The sequence below is a fragment of the Ovis canadensis genome, chromosome 14 (assembly GCF_042477335.2).
Source record: "Ovis canadensis isolate MfBH-ARS-UI-01 breed Bighorn chromosome 14, ARS-UI_OviCan_v2, whole genome shotgun sequence".
Taxonomy (NCBI): domain Eukaryota; kingdom Metazoa; phylum Chordata; class Mammalia; order Artiodactyla; family Bovidae; genus Ovis; species Ovis canadensis.
In genome coordinates this window covers 39,608,501-39,628,466 of record NC_091258.1, presented here as the reverse complement: position 1 = coordinate 39,628,466, position 19,966 = coordinate 39,608,501, and positions in this window count along the sequence as shown.

The following is a 19,966-nucleotide window of genomic DNA, read 5'->3' as shown; positions in this document are numbered from 1 at the left end:
TCAGGAGGCCACATGCCAGGTTTCCCCTAACACTTCCTGGGAGCCAGGGTATTTCTCAAACTTTAATGTACTTACAAAATTTTTATCTCCTTAGGATACAAATTCTGATTCAGTAGATCTGGTGTGCACCCCACTCCAGTACTCTTGCCTGGAAAATCCCATGGACGGAGGAGCCTGGTAGGCCACAGTCCATGGGTCGCTAAGAATCAGACACGACTGAGCGACTTCCCTTTCACTTTTCACTTTCATGCATTAGAGAAGGAAATGGCAACCCACTCCAGTGTTCTTGCCTGGAGAATCCCAGGGACGGGGGAGGCTAGTGGGCTGCCCTCTATGGGGTCGCACAGAGTCAGACACGACTGAAGTGACTTAGCAGCAGCAGCAGCAGCAGCAGATCTGGTGTGGGGCTTCAGTCTGCATTGTAAATGCTCCCAGTTTTGCCCAGGCTGGTCCTTGGACTGCACTCTGAGTATCAGGGGACTGGTAGACAAAGCAAAGGCTTTGGCTTCAGACAGAGCTGGCTTAGATCTGAGCAATACCTCTTTACACTGGGAACTCAGGAAATCAGTTCAGTTCTAGGAACCCCACTTTCCTCAACTATGAAGTAGGAGTTATGGTGCCCATCTTGTAGATGAAAATATTAAAAATCCAAGGACACATGGTATAATATATGTGAAGTACCTGGTAGATAGAAGGGATCGTGTTGGTCATTTCCTCATACTGGAAAGGAAGAGCAGGGCAGGGGGCGCATGGTGTGTAGCTACAGTTCCGTCCTTTGGTCAGTAGAGGTCACCTTTGTATAATTTCAGCCTGTAGAAGAGAGGCGCCTGTTGGAGGAGCCTGGAAGGCTGCAGTCCATGGGGTCGCTGAGGGTCGGACACGACTGAGCGACTTCACTTTCACTTTTCACTTTTCATGCATTGGAGAAGGAAACGGCAACCCACTCCAGTGTTCTTGCCTGGAGAATCCCAGGGACGGGGGAGCCTGGTGGGCTGCCGTCTCTGGGGTCGCACAGAGTCGGACACGACTGAAGTCACTTAGCAGCAGCAGTATGGCTTCAGAGGCTCCAGTCCCTTGAGTCTCTCAGGTTCCTAGTGATCTGCTGCCTAGCATTTCTGAATGATGTCCCTCTACTGGGGCAGGGCCACTTCTAGATCATGGCCTCCAACCTAGTGGGGGAATCAGACCAGTCAAGTAATCTAATTATGCAGATACATGTGGTAAGTGTAGATTCAATATTACAAATCCAGATTTGGCAATTCACTGCTGGGATACAATGAAAAAATTTTCAGTCGATATGGAGGAAGGCCAGAGATAATGTAGCCAGGAAGAAGGAAGAAGGCAGACACCCTGTCCTCCAAACACTTTATGTTCCCTGAGAGGTGGGGTGGGAGGGGAGAGGAATAGGCGCATGATTCATCTATTTGGAGATTCTTCCATTAAAAGTGAAATTGAAAAAAAGAAAAGATTTAATTGATGTGTTTTAGAGTCCAGCATGTAAGAAGCTTAGAAGTGGCCACTCCATCCTAACAAGTAAAACTTGAACAAACCAAAGTCAACTCTTCTAAAATGTGTAAGATAAGTCAGACTATAAGGCACACCCCTGCCCCTCAAATTAGAGAGAGACACAAATACAGAGCAGAAACCCACAAGCAGAAACCTCTGTGGGAGTCAGTGCCAGAGTAAGGGAACCTAAACTGTAATTGATGAATTTCTGGAGGTTCAGTGCAGACAAATCTGAGGGAGAAAAACACCAAGGAGCCCAGTTCTTTGGGGAGAAGGAGGCATACTTTGAGACTTTGTGGGTTTTACCTAAATTTCTACCAAGTTCTCATAGTACACATCAGGGAAAAAAATCCATCATGCTTCCAGCAGAGAAGGGTAAAAAGAACCATTCTGAAATTGCTAGAGCATTCTGTTCTTGTTAACAAAGATATGCCCTGGGGAGATACTTAAAATTTAACCAGAGCCTAACCTACTGGGATTTTATCAGAGCCTAACCTACTGGGATTTTATCAGAGCCTAATAGACCTAAGGGAGGGGAAACACACAACTTCATCCCACTCTAGCCACTGTGTCCCACCTAAGGGGGATTAGAGAGAGAGCAGAGAAACATAAGCGTCCACAGTCCAGAAGCACACAGGCTAAGAGTATGTGATCCAACCGTAGGACTACAGGAACACTTCCCCTCCCCTTATACCGTGCAACCTCATTACTAAAGGCCTGCTGCTGCTGCTGCTGCTGCTGCTGCTGCTGCTGCTGCTGCTAAGTCGCTTCAGTCGTGTCCGACTCTGCGCAACCCCATAGACAGCAGCCCACCAGGCTCCCCCGTCCCTGGGATTCTCTAGGCAAGAACACTGGAGTGGGTTGCCATTTCCTTCTCCAAAGCATGAAAGTGAAAAGTGAAAGGGAAGTCTCTCAGTCGTGTCCGACTCTTAGCGACCCCATGGATTGCAGCCCACCAGGCTCCTCCATCCATGGGGTTTTCCAGGCAAGAGTACTGGAGTGGGGTGCCACTGCCTTCTCCTACTTACTGCAATTCCTTTTCCCTAGTACATTATGTCTGGCTATCAAAAAATAAAAATTATAAGAGGGCTTCCCTGGTCCAGTGATTAAGACTCTGCCTGCCAATGCAGGGGACATAGGTTTGATCCCTGATCCAGGAGGATCCCACATACCATGGAGCAACTAAGCCGGAGTGCTACAACTACTGAGCTCACATGCTGCAGCCACTGAAGCCTGTGTACTCTAGAGCCCATGCTGCACGAGAAGCCACCACAACGAGAGAGTAGCCTCCGCTTGCCCCACCTAAAGAAAGCCCTCACACAATAGTGAAGACCCAGTACAACCACAAATTCTTTCTAAAATACAACATATACTAAAAGGCAAAAAATACAGTTTGGAGAGCCAGAGCATCGGAGCTAGACTCAAATATGGCAGGAGTGTTAGAATTATCAGAGCAGGAATTTTAAACAACTACAATTAAAATGCTAAGGGCCCTCACGGATAAAGCAGACAACCTGCAGGAAGAGAGAGATGGGCAATGTAAGCAGAGAGAAGGAAATTCTAAGAAAGAACCAAAAAGAAATGCTAAAGATTAAAGAAGTAAAAAAAAACTTTTAAGAGAGATGCAGAATGCTTTTGATAGGCCTGTACTATATAGGGGGGTTCCCAATGGCTGAGTGGTAAAGAATTCACTGCAATGCAGAAGACTTGGATTTGATCCCTGGGTTGGGAAGATCCCCTGGAGAAGGAAATGGCAATCCACTCTAGTATCCTTGCCTGGGAAATCCCATGGACGCAGGAACCTAGTGGGGTACAGTCCATGGGGTTGCAAGACTTGGACACAACTTAGCAACGGAAACAAACACACAGTATAGATTAGATACAATTTAGGAAAGAATCTCTGAGCTTTGGGATATCTCAATAGAAACCTCCAAAGCTGAAAAGAAAAAAAAACTTAGAAAATAAAATCCAAGAACTGTAGAAAACCAAAAGTAATAATGCACACAGAATAGGAATATCAGAACAAGAGAGAAATGAACAGAAAAATATTTGAAACAATAATGACAGAATTTCCCCAAAATTAATTTTAGGCACCCAGTTAACTAATCCTCTGAAGAGAAGTGGATGACAGAGGATGAGATGGCTGGATGGCATCACCACTCGGTGGACATGGGTTTGAGTAAGCTCCAGGAGTTGGTGATGGATAGACAGGGAGGCCTGGCATTGCTGCAGTCCATGGGGTCACAAAGAGTCAGACACGACTGAGCGACTGAACTGAACTGAATTAACTAATGACTGATTCAGGAAGTTCAGAGAACACCAAGCAGGATAAATGACAAAAAGTTTGCCACCAAGTCATATCATTTTCAAAAACAGAAAAAAAAATCAAAGAAAAAAACCCTGAAAGAAGCCAGAGGGAGAAAATACTGTTCTTACAGAGAAGCAAAGATTAAGAATTACAGGACTTCCCCAGTGGTACAGTGGATAGGGATCTGCTTGCCAATGCAGGGGACACAGATTCAGTCTCTGGTCTGGGAAGATTCCACATGCTATGGAACAACTAAGCCCCAGCGCCAAAACTACTGAGCCGAGCTCTAGAGACCTCAAGCCACAACTATAGAGCATACGTGCCCCAAGTACTGAGGACCACGTGTCTAGAGCCTGTGCTCTGAAACTAGAGAAGCCGCCACAATGAGAAGCCCATGCACCCCAACAAGGAGTAGCCCCTGTTCATCACAGCTAGAGAAAGCCCACGGGCAGCAATGAAGACCCAGTGCAACCAAAAATAAATAAATATTTTAAAATAACAAAAAATTAAAAACCTGCCTTCCTCCTCCATCCCCCCACAAAAAAATTAAAAAAAAAAAAAAAGATTACATAAAATTCCCAGGACTTCCCTGCAGTCCAGTGGTTAGGACTCTGCACTTTCACTGCCCAGCCCTGGGTTCAATTCCTGGTTAGGAAACCAAGATCCTGCAAGCCAACACAGGTGTGGCAAAAAAAAAAAAAAAGATTTACAGTTGACCCTTGAACAATATGGGAGTTAGAGGTTCTGACTCTCAACATACTTGAAAATTTCTATATAATTTATAGTTGGCCCTCTATACCCATAGTTCTCATCTACCAACTGCAGATCATGTAGTGTGGTAGTATTTACTACTGAAAAAAATCCACTATATATAGACCTTCGCAGTTCAAAGCCATGTTGTTCAAGAGTGCACTACACATCTGACTTCTCTGAAACTACCCACGCATAGAGAGTTGAGTGTAATATTTTGAACATTAAGAGAAACCTAGAATTCTATATTCTGTAAAATGGTCCTTCAAAAGTGAAGGAGAAATACTTTCTCCGACAAGCAAAAATAGACTTGCCTTCAAAGAACTGTTAAAAGGAGTTATTTAGAGAGAAGGGGATTTTTTGGGGGGTGTGGGGTACATGCCACCCGGCTTGGCTTGTGGGATCCCCAGGGCTAGAACCCAGGCCCCCTGCAGTGGAAGTTCAGAGTCCTAACCACTGGACCACCAGGGGATTCCCAAGAGAAGGGACATTAAATAAAGCAGATACCACAACTATAAAGCCAGAAGAGAATACTTTGAAAAATGAACAAAAAGAAAACTAGCACCTAAAGATTAAAAGTATGATTGCCAAATTAAAAAATAAATCAAAAGAAGAGTTAAAGATAGTTAAGAGAATCTCCTGGAAAGCCAAATGAAAAGACAAAGAGATGGAGGAAATTCCCTGGCCGCCCAGTTGTTAAGGCCCAGCAGCTTCATTGACAAAGAGATGGAAAAAAAGAGATAAGAAAATTAAGTTTCAACTCAGCTACAACATCTGACTAACAGGAATTCCAGAAATAGAGAACAGAGAAAATGGGCAGGGACAGGAAGTAGTGGACCAGAGAAAAAGAGATATTATCAAAGAAATAATTCAAGAAAATTTTGCAAACAAAGACATGAATCTCAGTATTTGAACCAGTGAATTGAATTTTAACAGCTTCACACTAGAAATAAAGAGAAAACCTTAAAGATTTTCTGAGATGGTAGGGGGTAGGGATGTCATGCTTCTTGGCATCACTGCAGGCTAGAAGATAACACATCAATATTTTCATAATTTTTTATATTTTTGAAAAATTAATTAATTCTTTGACTACACCACACAGCCTGTGGGATGTACTACATCCTGCCCCCTCCAAGTGGAAGTGCGAAGTTTTAGCCACCAGATAGTCAGGGAATTTCCAATGCCTTCATAATTTTTGAGTGAAACTTTTCAACCTGCAGATTTCATGTGCAACCAAACTTTCAATCAAGTATGAGGCTGAAATAGAAATATTCCTAGATAAATAAAGGTTAAGTAAATTTACATCCTGTTTTACCTTTCTCAGAAAGTCACTGGAGAATATGTTTCAGCAAAATAGAGCTGTAAAGCAAGGAAGTGGAAAGCATCTAGGAAACCAAGAATCAATCTCAGAAGAACAACCAAGAGGTTTTCAAATGACAGCTGGGCAGCTGACCAGAATGTGGCCAGTTCAGTTGGAGCAAGAATATGGAGCACTATCAAAGGAAAGTCTCCAGGGAGAAATAAAACTAAGAGGTTATCTGACTTGTCTAAGCATTTGGAATAATTACTGACAGATCTGTTGGAGCATTTGGGTAAGTATGCATGTAACAAAGCAAATGGGAAAATATGGCCATTATTAATCACAGGAAAAACAAACCAGATTTACACAAAAGGAAAGGTAATCAGAGTAAACTACTAAGCACAGCAGTGAATGAGATTTGCATACTCAGTAATGTCCATACTGATTATTTAACCCTATGGGCTGTATTGTGACGTAACTTCATTTTTAAAGGGGAGGAAAGGACTTCAAGGTGCAGGAGCAAGAAAACTAAATCTTTTATCAATAATTACCTCTTTTAGTTTTTAAATCACGAAATAACAATATAAGCACATTATCTTAAAATACTGAGATAAATGCCAAAAGAAACAGCTTAAAAGAGATAAATGTAGGCAACACAGCAAGCTGGAGGTGGGCAAAGCTGGGACAAAGGACTGCTGGCATTTCATATGAGCTTTTTATTACCACTGGATTTTCTTAAAAAAAAAAAAAAATGTGGCTGTGCCTGGTCTTAGTTGCGGCATGCAGGATCTCTGATCTTAGCTGTGGCATGTGGGATCTTAGCTGTGGCCTGTGGGATCTTAGCTGTGGCCTGTGGGATCTTAGTCGTGGCCTGTGGGATTTAGTTTCCTAACCAGGAAGCCAATCCAGGTCCCCTGCATTGGAAGGGTGGAGTCCCAGTCACTGGACCACCAGGGAAGTCCCAGGACTGGCTTTTTTAAAACAAGATGCGTGACTAGTTGCTTTTTTGTTGCTGTTGCTTTTGGCCACACCAGCCAGGATGCAGTGCTCTTCCCCGACCAGGGATGGAACCTGTGCTCCCTGCAGTGGAAGCAGAGTCTTGCCTACTGGACCACCAGGGAAGTCCTGTTTTGTTTTGGTGCTTTAAACTTAAAATTATTTTTATATTTACAATACCCAAGGTATAGAAGCAACCTAAGTGCTCAGTGATAGAAGAATGGATAAGATGTGGTGTATACATACATGTTAGTCGCTCAGTCGTGTCCATGGACTGTAAACTGCCAGGCTCCTCTGTGCAGGGGATTCTCCAGGCAAGAATACTGGAGTGGGTTGCCATGCGCTTCTCCAGGGGATCTTCCCAACCCAAGGATCAAACCCTGCATTGCAGGTGGACTCTTTACCATCTGAGCCAGTAGGGATGCCGGTATATATATATATCATTTTTATAGGGTGACTGATTATACACAATGAACTATTTTTCAGTCATAAAAAAAGAATGAAATCTTGCCATTTGGGACAATATAGATGGACCCAGAGGATATTATACTAAATGAGATAAGTCAGACAAAGACAATGATTTCAATTATTTGTGAAATCTTAAACACCACAACAAAATGTAAACAGAGTCATAGATACAAGGAACTAACAGGGGGATGCCAGAGGAGTAGGGTGGGGAGATGAGAAAGATAGATAAGGGAGATTAAGAGGTACAAACTTCCAGTTACAAAATAAGTGATTCATGAGTATGGAATGTACAGCGTGGGCGATACAGTCAGCAACTATATAATATCTATGTACGGTGGAAGATGGTAACTAGATTTATCATAGCGATCATTGTGAAATGTATGTGTGCTTAGTTGCTCAGTCGTGTCTGACTCTGCAACCCCATGGACTGTAATCCGCCAGGTTCCTTTGTCCATGGGAGTTCTTCAGGCAAGAATATTGGAGTGGGTTAACATTCTCTTCTCCAGGGGATCTTCTCAATCCAAGGATCAAACCCAGGTCTGCCAAACTGCAGGTGAATTCTTTATGATCTTTGCCACCAAGGAAGCTCATGAATACTGGAGTGGATAGCCTGTCCCTTCTCCAGGAGATCTTCCTGACCCAGGAATCGAACTGTGGTCTCCTGTACTGCAGGCAAATTCTTCAACAGCTGAGCTACCAGGGAAGCCCTTTGAAATGTAGAGAAATATCAAATCACAGTATTGTATACTAGGAAGTAATAAAATGTTGTAGGTCAATTATACTTCAAAAAACAAACAAACCAAATCATAGAAAAAGAGATCAGATTTGTAGTTACCAGAGGTAGGGGAGTTTGATGAAATTAGTCAAAGATACAAACTTCTAGTTATAAGATGAATCAGTATTAGGCATGTAATGTACAGTATAATAAATATAGTTAATACTACTGCATGTTATCTGAAAGTTGTTAGAAGAGTAAATCCTCCCCATTATACACCCTTATACAACCAACTCATCCTCATCACAGTCATGAACATGTAAAATCCTCTCACTATTTTCAAAAAGAGATTACAATCTCAGCACTTTGTTTCCAAAGAGAAAGCATAATTCCCCAAATTGTAAGATGCCAACCCTAGCCCAGTACAAAAGGAAAAAAAAATGTTTTGCTAAGAAAAAAAAAAAAAGAGTAAATCCTAAGACTTTTCATCACAAGGAAAGAAACTTTTTTTTTCTGTTTCTTTTATTTTGTATCTATATGAGATGACAGATGTTCACTAAACTTATTGTGGTAGCCATTTTATTATGCAGTCCACCTTAAACTTACAGAGTGCTGTGTGTCAATTATATCTCAATAAAACTGGAAGAAAGAATATATTAAAATAACAATAAGAAAGACTACAGCAGAACTGAAACAGGAGGGAAGGGGTTAGGTCACAACCTTTACAAGAATGTCACAGGGACTTCCCTGGTGGCTCAGTGTTTAAGAATTGGCCTTGAAATGCAGGGAACTCGGCTTCACTCACTGGTTGGGAAACTGAAATCCAACATGCTGCAGAGCAACCAAGCCCAAGTGCCACAACCACTGAAGCCTGTGCTTCAACTAGAGAGTCCATGCTCCACAACAAAAGATCCCATGTGACGCAATGAAGATCCCATGTGCTGCAACTAAGACCCAACGCAGTCAAGTAAATTAAAAAAAAAAAAAAGAATGACATAACCTGAGGATAGGGCTTCCCAGGTGGCACCAGTGATAAAGAACCCACCTGCCAATGCAGGAGACTTCAGAGATATGGGTTCAGTCCCTGGGTAGGGAAAATCCCCTGGAGGAGGGCTATATTCTTGCCTGGAGAATCCTATGGCTAGCGGAGCCTGGCAGGCTACAGTCTAGAGTCGAGAAGAGTTAAACACAACTGAAGCGACTTCGCAGCAGCAGCAGCCTAAGGACCTCACAGAAGCTGTGTGTGTACTTAGTCACTAAGTCATGTTGCTGTTTACGACCCCATGGACTGTAGCCTGCCAGTCTCCTCTCTCCATGGGATTTTCGCAAGTGAGAATACTGAAGTGGATTCCTAACCCAGGGATCAAACCCACATTTCTTGTGTCTCCTGCCTTGGCAGGCAGATTCTTTATCACTACACCGTTTGGGAAGCCCATAACATAAAGTGATTAAAACCAAATAGGTCCAAGATACCACTCTAATGGCAGAAAACAAACAGGAACTAAAGAGCCTCTTGATGAGGGTGAAAAGAGGAGAGTGAAAACGCTGCCTTAAAACTCAACATTCAGAAAACTAAGATCGTGGCATCTGGTCCTATCACTTCCTGGGAAATAGATGGGGGAAAAGTGGAAACGGTGGCAGATTTTATTTTCTTTGGCTCCAAAATCACTGCAGACAGTGACTGCAGCCATGAAATTAAAAGACACTTGCTCCTTGGAAGAAAAGCTATGATCAACCTAGACAGTATATTTAAAAAACAGAGATATCACTTTGCCAACAAAGGTCTGTATAGTCAAACCTATGGTTTTTCCAGTAGTCATGTACAAGTGTGAGAGTTGGACCATAAAGAAGGTTGAGCACTGAAGAACTGATGCTTTCGAATAAATTGTGATGCTGAAGAAGACTCTTGAGAGCCCCTTGGACAGCAAGGAGATCAAACCAGTCAATTCTAAAGGAAATCAACCCTGAATATTCATTGGAGGGACTAATGCTGAAGCTGAAGCTCCATACTTGGCCACCTGTTGCAAACAGCCAACTCACTGGAAAAGACCCTGATGCTGGGAAAGATTGAGGGCAGGAGAAGGGGGCAACAGAGGATGACATGGGTGGATGGTATCACCGACTCAATGGACATGAGTTTGAGCAAGATCTGGGAGATGGTAAAGGACAGAGAAGCCTGGTTTGCTTCAGTCCATGGGGTCACAAGGAGTCGGACACCACTGAGTGACTGAACAATCCAAGGTGGCAGATGAGTGGACTTCCACTAGACCTTGAGCTTCTGTATATGGTCACTGTAACACATCAGCACGTCATGACTTACCCACAGGCACCATAGCAGTTCCAAAGCTCAAAAAGTGGGTAGTGGCCCAACTCCTGGAAATCCCCACCACTTCCCTGGTGACTCAGATGGTAAAGAATTTGCCTGTAATGTGGGAGACCTGGGTTCGATCCCTGGATCAGGAGAATGGAATGACAACCCACTCTAGTATTCTTGCCTGAAGAATTCCATGGACAGAGGAGCCTGGCGGGCTACAGTCCAGGGGGTCGCAAAGAGTGGGACACCACTGTGTGACTACACTTTCACTTTCCCCCAAATAGCTGTAATACTCCTTCCTCTCATTAGCCTATGAAATCACCCACCCCTGTATAAACTGACAACCCCATACCCTGGTGCCACTCTCTCCTTCTTAGATGGCCCACATTCTGTCTGTGGAGTGAGTTTCTCTACATAAATCCACTTCTTACCTATCACTTTATCTCTCACTGGATTCTTCCTGTGACAAGACATCAAAGAACCTGAGCTTCATTAAGTCCTGAGACCAGGTATACAATCTCAATTAAAAGACCATTGTTTCAAGTTCCAATCTGGATTTTGGCTGGGTTTGCATCCCAGCCTGTGGGTTCAAGTCCCAATCTGAGTTGCACAATTTCAGAAAGTCAAAGTGTTAGTCGCTCAGTCGTGTCCAACTCTTTGCAACCCTATGGACTGTACCCTGCCAGGCTCCTCTGTTCATGGGATCCTCCAGGCAAGAATACTGAGTGGGTTACCATCCCCTTCTCCAAGGAATCTTCCTGATCCAGGGATTGAACCCAAGTCTCCAGATTCTCTACCATCTGAGCCACCAGGGAAGCAGTTTCAGAAGTGCTTGTCAAAAGCGATCATAAAACAATTTGTTTTTAAATAAGAGAAGTAAAAATTGAATGTCTATTATAGGCCATGTTGGAATTCTAGCTTTGCTGCTTCTAATGAGGCCTTAGGCAATTAGTTAAACTATCTGGGCCTGGATTTCCTTATCTATGGATTACAATATTTGTTGTGGCAAAGACTGCCTGTCAGCCTTCTCCATTCTTAGACAACAGTACAACTTGTGAAATAATAATTTTTTAAAAATACATGTATTGGTCTCTGTACCATTTCTGGCACAGAGCTCCTGAAACGTTTGTAATTTCCTAAATGATAAGGGCACTTTGGAGCATCTTCTGTTGTAACATTTGGTGTTTGACCCTGGTTCCTGCACAGAGCTACTAAATTCCTTGGAATTTCCTGGGCAATGATTAGTGTGCCCTTGGATAACTGAAGGATTGGAGCAGGTCACCAGAAAGACCAGGCCAGGATTAAAAGCTTGGAACTTTCAGCCCCACCCCTCAAACTCCGGCAAGAGGAGAAGAGCTGGAGGCTGAGTTAATGGTCAGTCAGGCCTATGTGTGAAGCCTCCACAGAAATCCTAAAAGTGCACGGCTGGCAGAAGTTCTGGGTTGGTGAACACATCCACATGCCAGGAGGGTGGTACATCCTAAGGCCATGGGAACAGAAGCTCCTGTACTTAGTACCCTTCTGGACCTCATCCTACATACCTCTTCATCCTAGCCATTCATCTGTATCTTAAAATATCCTTTACAGTTTTATGTATTTACTTTTGGCTATGCAGGGTCTTCATTGCTCCTCAGATTTTCTCTAGTTGTGGAGAGTGGGGGCCACTCTGGTTGCAGTGCATAGGCTTCTCATTGCAATAGGTCCTCTTGTTTCCGAACACAGGCTAAAGGGTGAGCAGGCATCAACGGTTGCAGCTCCCAGGCTTTAGAACACAGGCTCAGTAATTCTGGTGCACGGGCTTAGTTGCTCTGAGACATGTGGGAACTTCCCGGATCAGAGATCGAATTCTTATCTCCTGCATTGGCAGGCAGATTCTTTACCACCAAACCACCGGGGAAGCCCTGTATCTTATAATATCCTTTACAATAAACCAGCAAATATAAGTCAATGTTTCCCTGGGCTCTGTAAATTATTGTAGCAATCGATTAACCTCTGAAGTGGGAGTCATGGGAACCCCAATCCATAGCTGGCCACCAGATTCAACTGGGGGAAGCTAGGCCCACCCCGCCAAGAGGGAAGTGACAAACAATTTGTGGCCATCTTTATCTACCACAGGACTTCCCTGGTGGCTCAGACGGTAAAGCGTCTGTCTACAATGTGGGAGACTTGGGTTCAATCCTTAGGTCCGATCCCTGGGTCAAGAAGTTCCCTGGAGAAGGAAATGGCAACCCACTCCAGTACTCTTGCCTAGAAAATCCCATGGACGGAAGAGCCTGGTAGGCTGCAGTCCATGGGGTCGCTAAGAATTGGACAGACTGAGAGACGTCACTTTCACTTTATCTACCACACACTCTGGAAAAATATACATAAATACTTAGCTCAAAGGGTTGTTGCCAAAATTATATCCAATTTATAAAAAATGCCTTGCCTATACTAAGGAATAAATAAATGTTTTATTACTGTTATCCTTTTTAAGAGGTCACATTTGGCATCAGAAGGTACCTTTTTTTATTTTGCCCCATGGTTTACAGGATCTCAGTTTCCTGACTGGGGATTGAACCTGGGCCATAGCAGTGAAAACCCAGAATCCAAACCAATAGGCAACCAGGGAACTCCCAGAAAATAATTTAAATAAATTAGGATAGAATTCTTCATTTACAAGAGTTCACCTCAAGTCTCTAAACAGCAATATCTCCTTGGAAAAGAGGACTTGGGTTATGTTATTTCACTGACATCTTACTAGCTAGAAGTCACCCTTCATACTCACTGAGGTGCCTTTTGAAGGGTCAACTTGGAGAAAGAGGCTCTTGCTGGGAATGTGACCAGCTTCATCTCCTGGAGGGACAGTGGTTGGAACAGGGGCCAACTAAGACTAGATGATGTCCCCAGGCCTTGACTCCTGATGACCAAAGCTGAGGGTGGAGGAATGAGCGGATGCGTCCACAGGCCACTTGTTTATTCTCAGTGAGATTGACTCTGTGGTCCCTCCCAGCTCTGGAAGATCATCTTGTCCTCAGCCTTTTCCTCCTCAGTTCCTTATCACAGGAACTTGTCAATAGAAGCCCTGTGTGCTTATCATTTAAAAAGAAGGAGGAGGAGAAGGAGAAGAAAGAAAAGAAAGATAAAAAAGGAAGAGAGAGAGGGGGGAAAGAAGGAAAGGAAAAAAGGAAGAAGAATTAATAACTAATGAGAACCTACTGTGGAGCATAGGGAACTCTGCTCAATGCTCTGTGGTTACCTAAATGGGAAGGAAATCCAAGGAGGAGGGTGAAAGTAAAAGTGAAGTCGCTCGTCATGTCCGACTCTTTGCGACCCCATGGACTGCAGCCTACCAGGCTCTGAGGAGCCTCTCAGTCCATGAAATTTTCCAGGCAAGAGTACTGGAGTGGGTTGCCATTTCCTTCTCCAGGGGATCTTCCCAACCCAGGGATCAAACCCGGGTCTCCTGCACTGCAGGCGGATGTTTTACTGTCTGAGCCACCTGGGAAGCTGCATGTGTGTGTATATATATATATATATATGTATGTATGTATGTATACATGAGGCTGAGTCATTTTGCTCTACAGCAGAAACTAACACAAGAGCAAAGATAGAAATCTGGATGTCCAGCTTCTCTGAGAAACTACCACGTCTAGTAACACTGTGTTCAATCCTGTCTGGAAACCACCAGCTAGAGCTGGGTAGACTCCCTCCCCACCCCCAATTTCCAGTTCAGTACAGTACCAACCTGGAAGCTTCTTGCATGTATGTTTCCTGCCTGGCACTTGGGGATATCTGGGTTTTGGAGCCCTGCAATGATCCTTGAACCAAATCAGCCAATCCCAGCCCGCCCAGGCACTACCCTGTGAGCCAGCATCTGTCCTGAGGTTCTGAAATGCCAGTGGCTGAGCATGAGCCAGCACTGGAGCCAGCTGTCCTATCAGCCTCTGCCCAGAAGCTCAAGCTGACAGAGGGAGCGGGACTGGCCAGGAATACTAGCCAGGGCAGTGTAGGGAGTGAAGCGAGATGGATGTGGCCTCCCAGCTTCACCGTGAACTTCGGCTGTTCTCAGACCCCAACATCCTCCAGGCTTGCCTGGCAGCTTATGGTTAACAGAGGCCAAGGAGAAGCTGACTGTGCCTTCTTCTGAGCCATGCCTGTGGGGCACCATGCATATTAGTATAAGGGAGATAGTGACGGACAAGGGGAAGCCTGGCATGCTGCAGTCCATGGAGTTGCAAAGAGTCGGACAAAACTGAGCAATGAACAACAAAGTAACCACAATCAGCGACCCATCATTCTGCTTAACTGAATTCCTGATTAACCTGTATATCTCTAACCTATATGTCCTTGATGTTTAAAATTTAAAATTCCAAAACGTGTTAGGAATGCTTTCCTCTCTAGCAAAGAATACTTCATAAACACAAGACAACTGAATCTTTGGGGAAAAAAGGTCTGGCAGAGAGCTTCTTCCTTCTTCCTTCCTCCACAAGCTGTTTTTAAGCATCTGTGATGTGTCACCCCCTGTCTAGGCTTGAGGACAGAGAGGTGCAGATAGTAACCAAAGGAAAAAAAGCATCTGACAGGTTTGCTGGGTAGATTAACTGAGCTCAGTGTTGGAAAGTCCTCCACACTGGGTCTGGGTCAAGGTGAGTACACAGCAGGTGTGGTAGCCAGGACCTGAGTGTGTGCACAGTTGCTCACTCGTGCCCAACTCTGCGACCCAATGGACTGTAGCCCACCAGGCTCCTCTGTCCATGGGATTCTTCAAACAGAATACTGGAGTGGGTTGCCATTTCCTACTCCAAGGGATCTTCCTGACTCAAGGATCAAACCCACATCTCCTGGGTCTCCTGCATTGGCAGGTGGATTCTTTACCACTGCACCACCTGGGAAGCCTGGCAGGGTATTCCAAATGTGTCTTGCCAAGATGCTCTGCTGGGCAGTCAGATTTGGGTTTTAATTTTTTCATTCTTTTAAAAAATCTTGTCCCTCTTTATTTTTTGGTCATTTTAAGGGAACCTTCTGCCCCAGTTGGACTGGGCATGAAAAATGATGGAAGACTTCCAAGGCCCAGACCAATGCTAAATGAGTGCTCCTTCTTGTCACTGGTTGCCTGCCCTCAGCAAGGTACAGACAGTAGGGAAGAGTCACTGTTAGTCTAAACAGGTTTCTTTCCCTCTCTGGATCTCAGGTTCTCTTCCTCTACAGTGGGAGGGCTGAAGCACATGACTGCTGAGGTCCTTCTGACTTCTGTGGGTCCAGCTGGAATTTGCCACTAACTGTGCTGAAGATGCCTCCCAAACCCTAACCCATCACACATGGCTGATGGGGCTGAAGCCAGGCCAGGAATTAGCCACAAGAACTGGAGCAGCCTGAGCCTTCAGTGAGGACTCCAGAAGAAAAAGAGAAGCCAGTCATTTCCCACCCCAACATAGGGCTTCTATAGGAGGGGAGGAAAGGTAGGGAGGCCCACTTTCAAGCAGCTGGGCTGCTTCCTGGCCACAGGATCTGCCACACCATTTGTGGAGTCCTTGCTCCACAAAAGTTATTAAGAATTCAAGACAGTGACAGCAGAGCAGTCAACCAAGAGTGGGGACCTTCTAAATATCAGACCGTGCGACTGCACAGGTAACACACCCATGAAGCTGGCCTGCCTGGAAACCCTGGGACACGGTGCCGGAGGACCCCTTTCTCTTTCTCCTGCAGATTTGGGGAGTCCCAGGAGAACCCCTTGTCCAACCATCTGGTGCCCTGGCTGAATGGTCTGCGCTAGAGCTCCATGCAGGGAATTCTGGCTGAGGTGGGCCCTGCTGGGTGAGGTAGGGGCTTCCTGGGAGCTGTGTCGGGGTGGGGCAGGAGGGATAAAGGCCATGTGGTCTGCTTTTTCCTTGATGATCTAAGTCAGAGCTATAGTGAGGTTCCCTAAGGAGCCCTGCTCCACCTAGTGCCAGGTGGTGAGGGTTGGAGAAATAGACCTAGGCCTTCAGAGCCGAAACTCTGGGGGAGCAACCGGAGACAGCAGCTCCATGTGGTGGAAAGAACACTGGACTTAGGTTCAGGGGGCATGAATTGTAGTTGGTGTCACTTTGGGCCAATCACTCCTCATCTCTGAATCCCAGGATTCTGAACCATATATTTCCTTCTGGACTTTTTAGGATCAGGTGAATAACGTTCCATGGAAGGCAAACCATCCTAAGCATTACTAAAAGCTGCAGGGTCAGGGAGTTCCCTGATGTCCCAGGGGCTAAGACTTTGAGCTCCCAATGCAGCAGACACAGGCTCAATTCCTGGTTAGGGAACTAGATCCTGAATGCCACAGCTAAGACCTAAGACCCATCACAGCCAAAGAAATAAATAAATAGATATTTTTTTTAAGTTGCAGAGTCAGTTCATATGCTATGATAAGGCCACCTCCCAGCTGTGGGAACTTGGGCAAATTACTTAACCTCTCTCTATTTAACCTCTCTCTGCAGGTCTCTGTGAAGAGGAAAACAATATTAGTACTGTGAAGATATAGATCATTTAGGAGAAGTTTAGCATATATGTGCCATGGAAACTGATTAGTTCAAATGTGGGCTCGGCCATATACTAGTTATATGGCTTTAGGTAAATAAACCTGGTTGGGCCTCAGTTTTTTCATCTAAGAAATGGGAATAATAAAAGAACCTACTTCATGGGAATTCCCTGACAGTCCAGTGGTTATGACTCTATGCTTTCACTGTCAAGGGCCTGGGTTCAGTCCCTCATCAGGCAGGGAACTAGGATTCCACAAGCTGTATAACAGAACCAGGAAAAAAAAAAACCAACCTATTTCAAAGGCTGCTGTGAGGAATAAGGAGACAATTCCTGTAGCGTACTTAGTACAATAGCTGGCAGACAAATTATCTATCCACAAAAGAGAGAACAGGACAAGCCCAGGGACAGTTTCGAGGTTCAGGAAGAAGCTCCGTTGTAAAGTTTGGCCTGAAATGGGAATACCCTCTGTCACTTAGGTGGTGGAAGGATTCTCTCCAGGGAAGGTTGGAGAGGTTGGAAGACAGAGGGCTTCCCTCGCCTCCCTTGTGATACCAACCTGGGGGACACCCTGGAGCCACCTACTCCCAGGCTGGAGCAGCCACCTACGCCCTTCCCTGGCTGCCATCTGGTTAGGAGCCTTTGGCAAAAGGCCCACAACACTTGCATTCAGCCTAGTGGGTGCCCTTTGTGCCTGCAGCCCGAAGGACTCCACACATCTCCCTCCTCCCTATAGAGGGAATGCTGACAAATCCCTCTACATGAGTCCACACAGTCAGAACCTGGTGGCCCACGTTCTAGACCTGGAATCCCCGCTGCTGTGGGTTTGAAAAGTTCACCATCTTTTTCCAGCCATGACTTATATGTCTTTGGAGAAAGATCCTGAAACTCCAATACTTTGGCCACCTTATGCAAAGAGTTGACTCTCTGGAAAAAATCCTGATGCTGGAAGAGATTGGGGGCAGGAGGAGAAGGGGATGACAGAGGATGAGATGGCTGGATGGCATCACCGACTCAATGCACATGAGTTTGGGTAAACTCTGGGAGTTGGTGATGGACAGGGAGGCCTGGCGTGCTGCGGTTCATGGGGTCGCAAAGAGTCGGACAAAACTGAGCGATTGAACTGAACTGAACTGAACTGATGGGGATATGTGGGGCTTCCCCCGTAGCTCAGTCGGTAAAGAGTCTGCCTGCAATGCAGGAAACCCCTGTTCGATTCCTGGGTCAGGAAGATCCCCTGGAGAAGGAAATGGCAACCCACTCCAGTATTCTTACCTGGAGAATCCCATGGACAGAGGAGCCTGGCAGGCTATAGTCTATGGGGTTGCAAGAGTTGGACACAACTGAGCAACTAAGCACACACACAGTGCTTGGGGGGGATGGGGGTATATACATCCCCCCACCCCAAGTGCACAACTTTTCAAGGATCCATTTTCCAGCAACTTCAAGGTAAGTCTCGGGTCTCTGGATGGCTGAACAGGAGCCAAATGCCAATACTCCCCAATAATCTTTATCTTGTCCTTCACTCTTCAAATATTCTTTGAGCACCCAGTCTGACACAGACCGGGATATGATGGTGGCCAAGACAGTCTCTGCCTTCTAGGTGGGGGGATAGACAATCAATGTACACACACATAAACCAGGTCATTTCAGAGAATGCTAAGGGCTGTTAAGGACTGCTTTAGACATCATAGTTGGAAAAACTTCCTGAGAAGGAGACAGATGAGTTAAATGACAAGAAGCCAAGAGAAAAGCCTCAAGAAAAGTGGTCCAGGCAGAGAGAAAAACAAATGAAGACTGAGGCATAAAAGCCCAGGTGGAAAGAAGGCCACTGAGGACAGAGGAGAATGAATGAGGAGCACGTGGCAAAGCGCTACTGGGGGGATGAAGAGGAACCTGGGGGCCTTGTAAGCCACAGTAAGAATTCTCTACGAAGTCATTGGAACAGGCTTCCCAGGAGGCACAGACGGTAAAGGATCCACCTGCCAAGGCAGGAGACACAAGAGACACAGGTTAGATCCCTGGTTGGGTTTGATCCCTGGGTTGGAAGATCCCTGGGGGGAGGAAATGGCAACCCACTCCAGTATTCTTACCCAGAAAATTCCAAGGAGAGACGAGTCTGGCAGGTTACAGTCCACGGGGCCGCAGAGAGTCAGACACAACTGAGCGACTGAGCAGCAGCAGAAGCAGGGAGCCACTGGAGGGGTTTTAGGAGGAGGCTGGACTGCAAGGGATGGAGGGAAAGCAGAAGGAAGGGACCCAGTAGGGCCTGTTGCAGTGATCCAGGCAGATGACGGGGACACATGGGCTAGAATGAGAGCGCTGGAGGTGGAGATGAGTGGAAAGAATTGGGATATGTCTGGAAGACAGAGATCAATCTCTGACCTTGAGTCCTATCCCCTTGGCCTGTTTCCCATCTATACATAAGGTTAATCTGAGAGAAGTCAGCTGCTCTAAGATAACTGAGTGTGGTTCTGTGTTAATCATGCATGAGGCACCAAGAATAGAGACCTGGAGATGGCACTAAGCTGGGTTTGAAACCTGGCTCTGACACTGACTGGCTATATGGTAGCGAGCAAGCTCTTTAGCCTCTGTGCCTCAGTTTGCTTATCTGTAAAATGGGGATACACAAAATAGTACTTGCTTTACAGGATTACGGTGAATAAACATATTCAATGACAATGAATATATGGGGCTCAGAGCAGGACCTAGTGCTCAAGCTCAGCCATTATCACTGTTACCATCAGGAGGGACTTCTCAGCACTTAATTGTGTCTTTTGGTGTCTGGGCTTCGGCATGGGAAAGGAAATGAGCAACTACCAGCTGAGTGATGATGCGCTGATAGAGTATGGTTACTACCCTGGGCTCATTGGCAATGAGTAAGTCCTGTTTCCTTCCTTGGCATGCCTACTTTTGAGGCAGCTGGCTGTCTGCCATCCATAGGCCAGAGGCAGGTGATGCCACCAGGCAGGCCAGTTCACACTGATCAGAGGTAATTAGTACGGCAGGCACTGGGAGTGGAGGTGAGCCCGGGTGGCACACCCGCACTGCCTGATTCCAGGTCTCAGCCCACATCCTCAGGCCTTCCCACAACACCTACTACTGCTCTTCAGG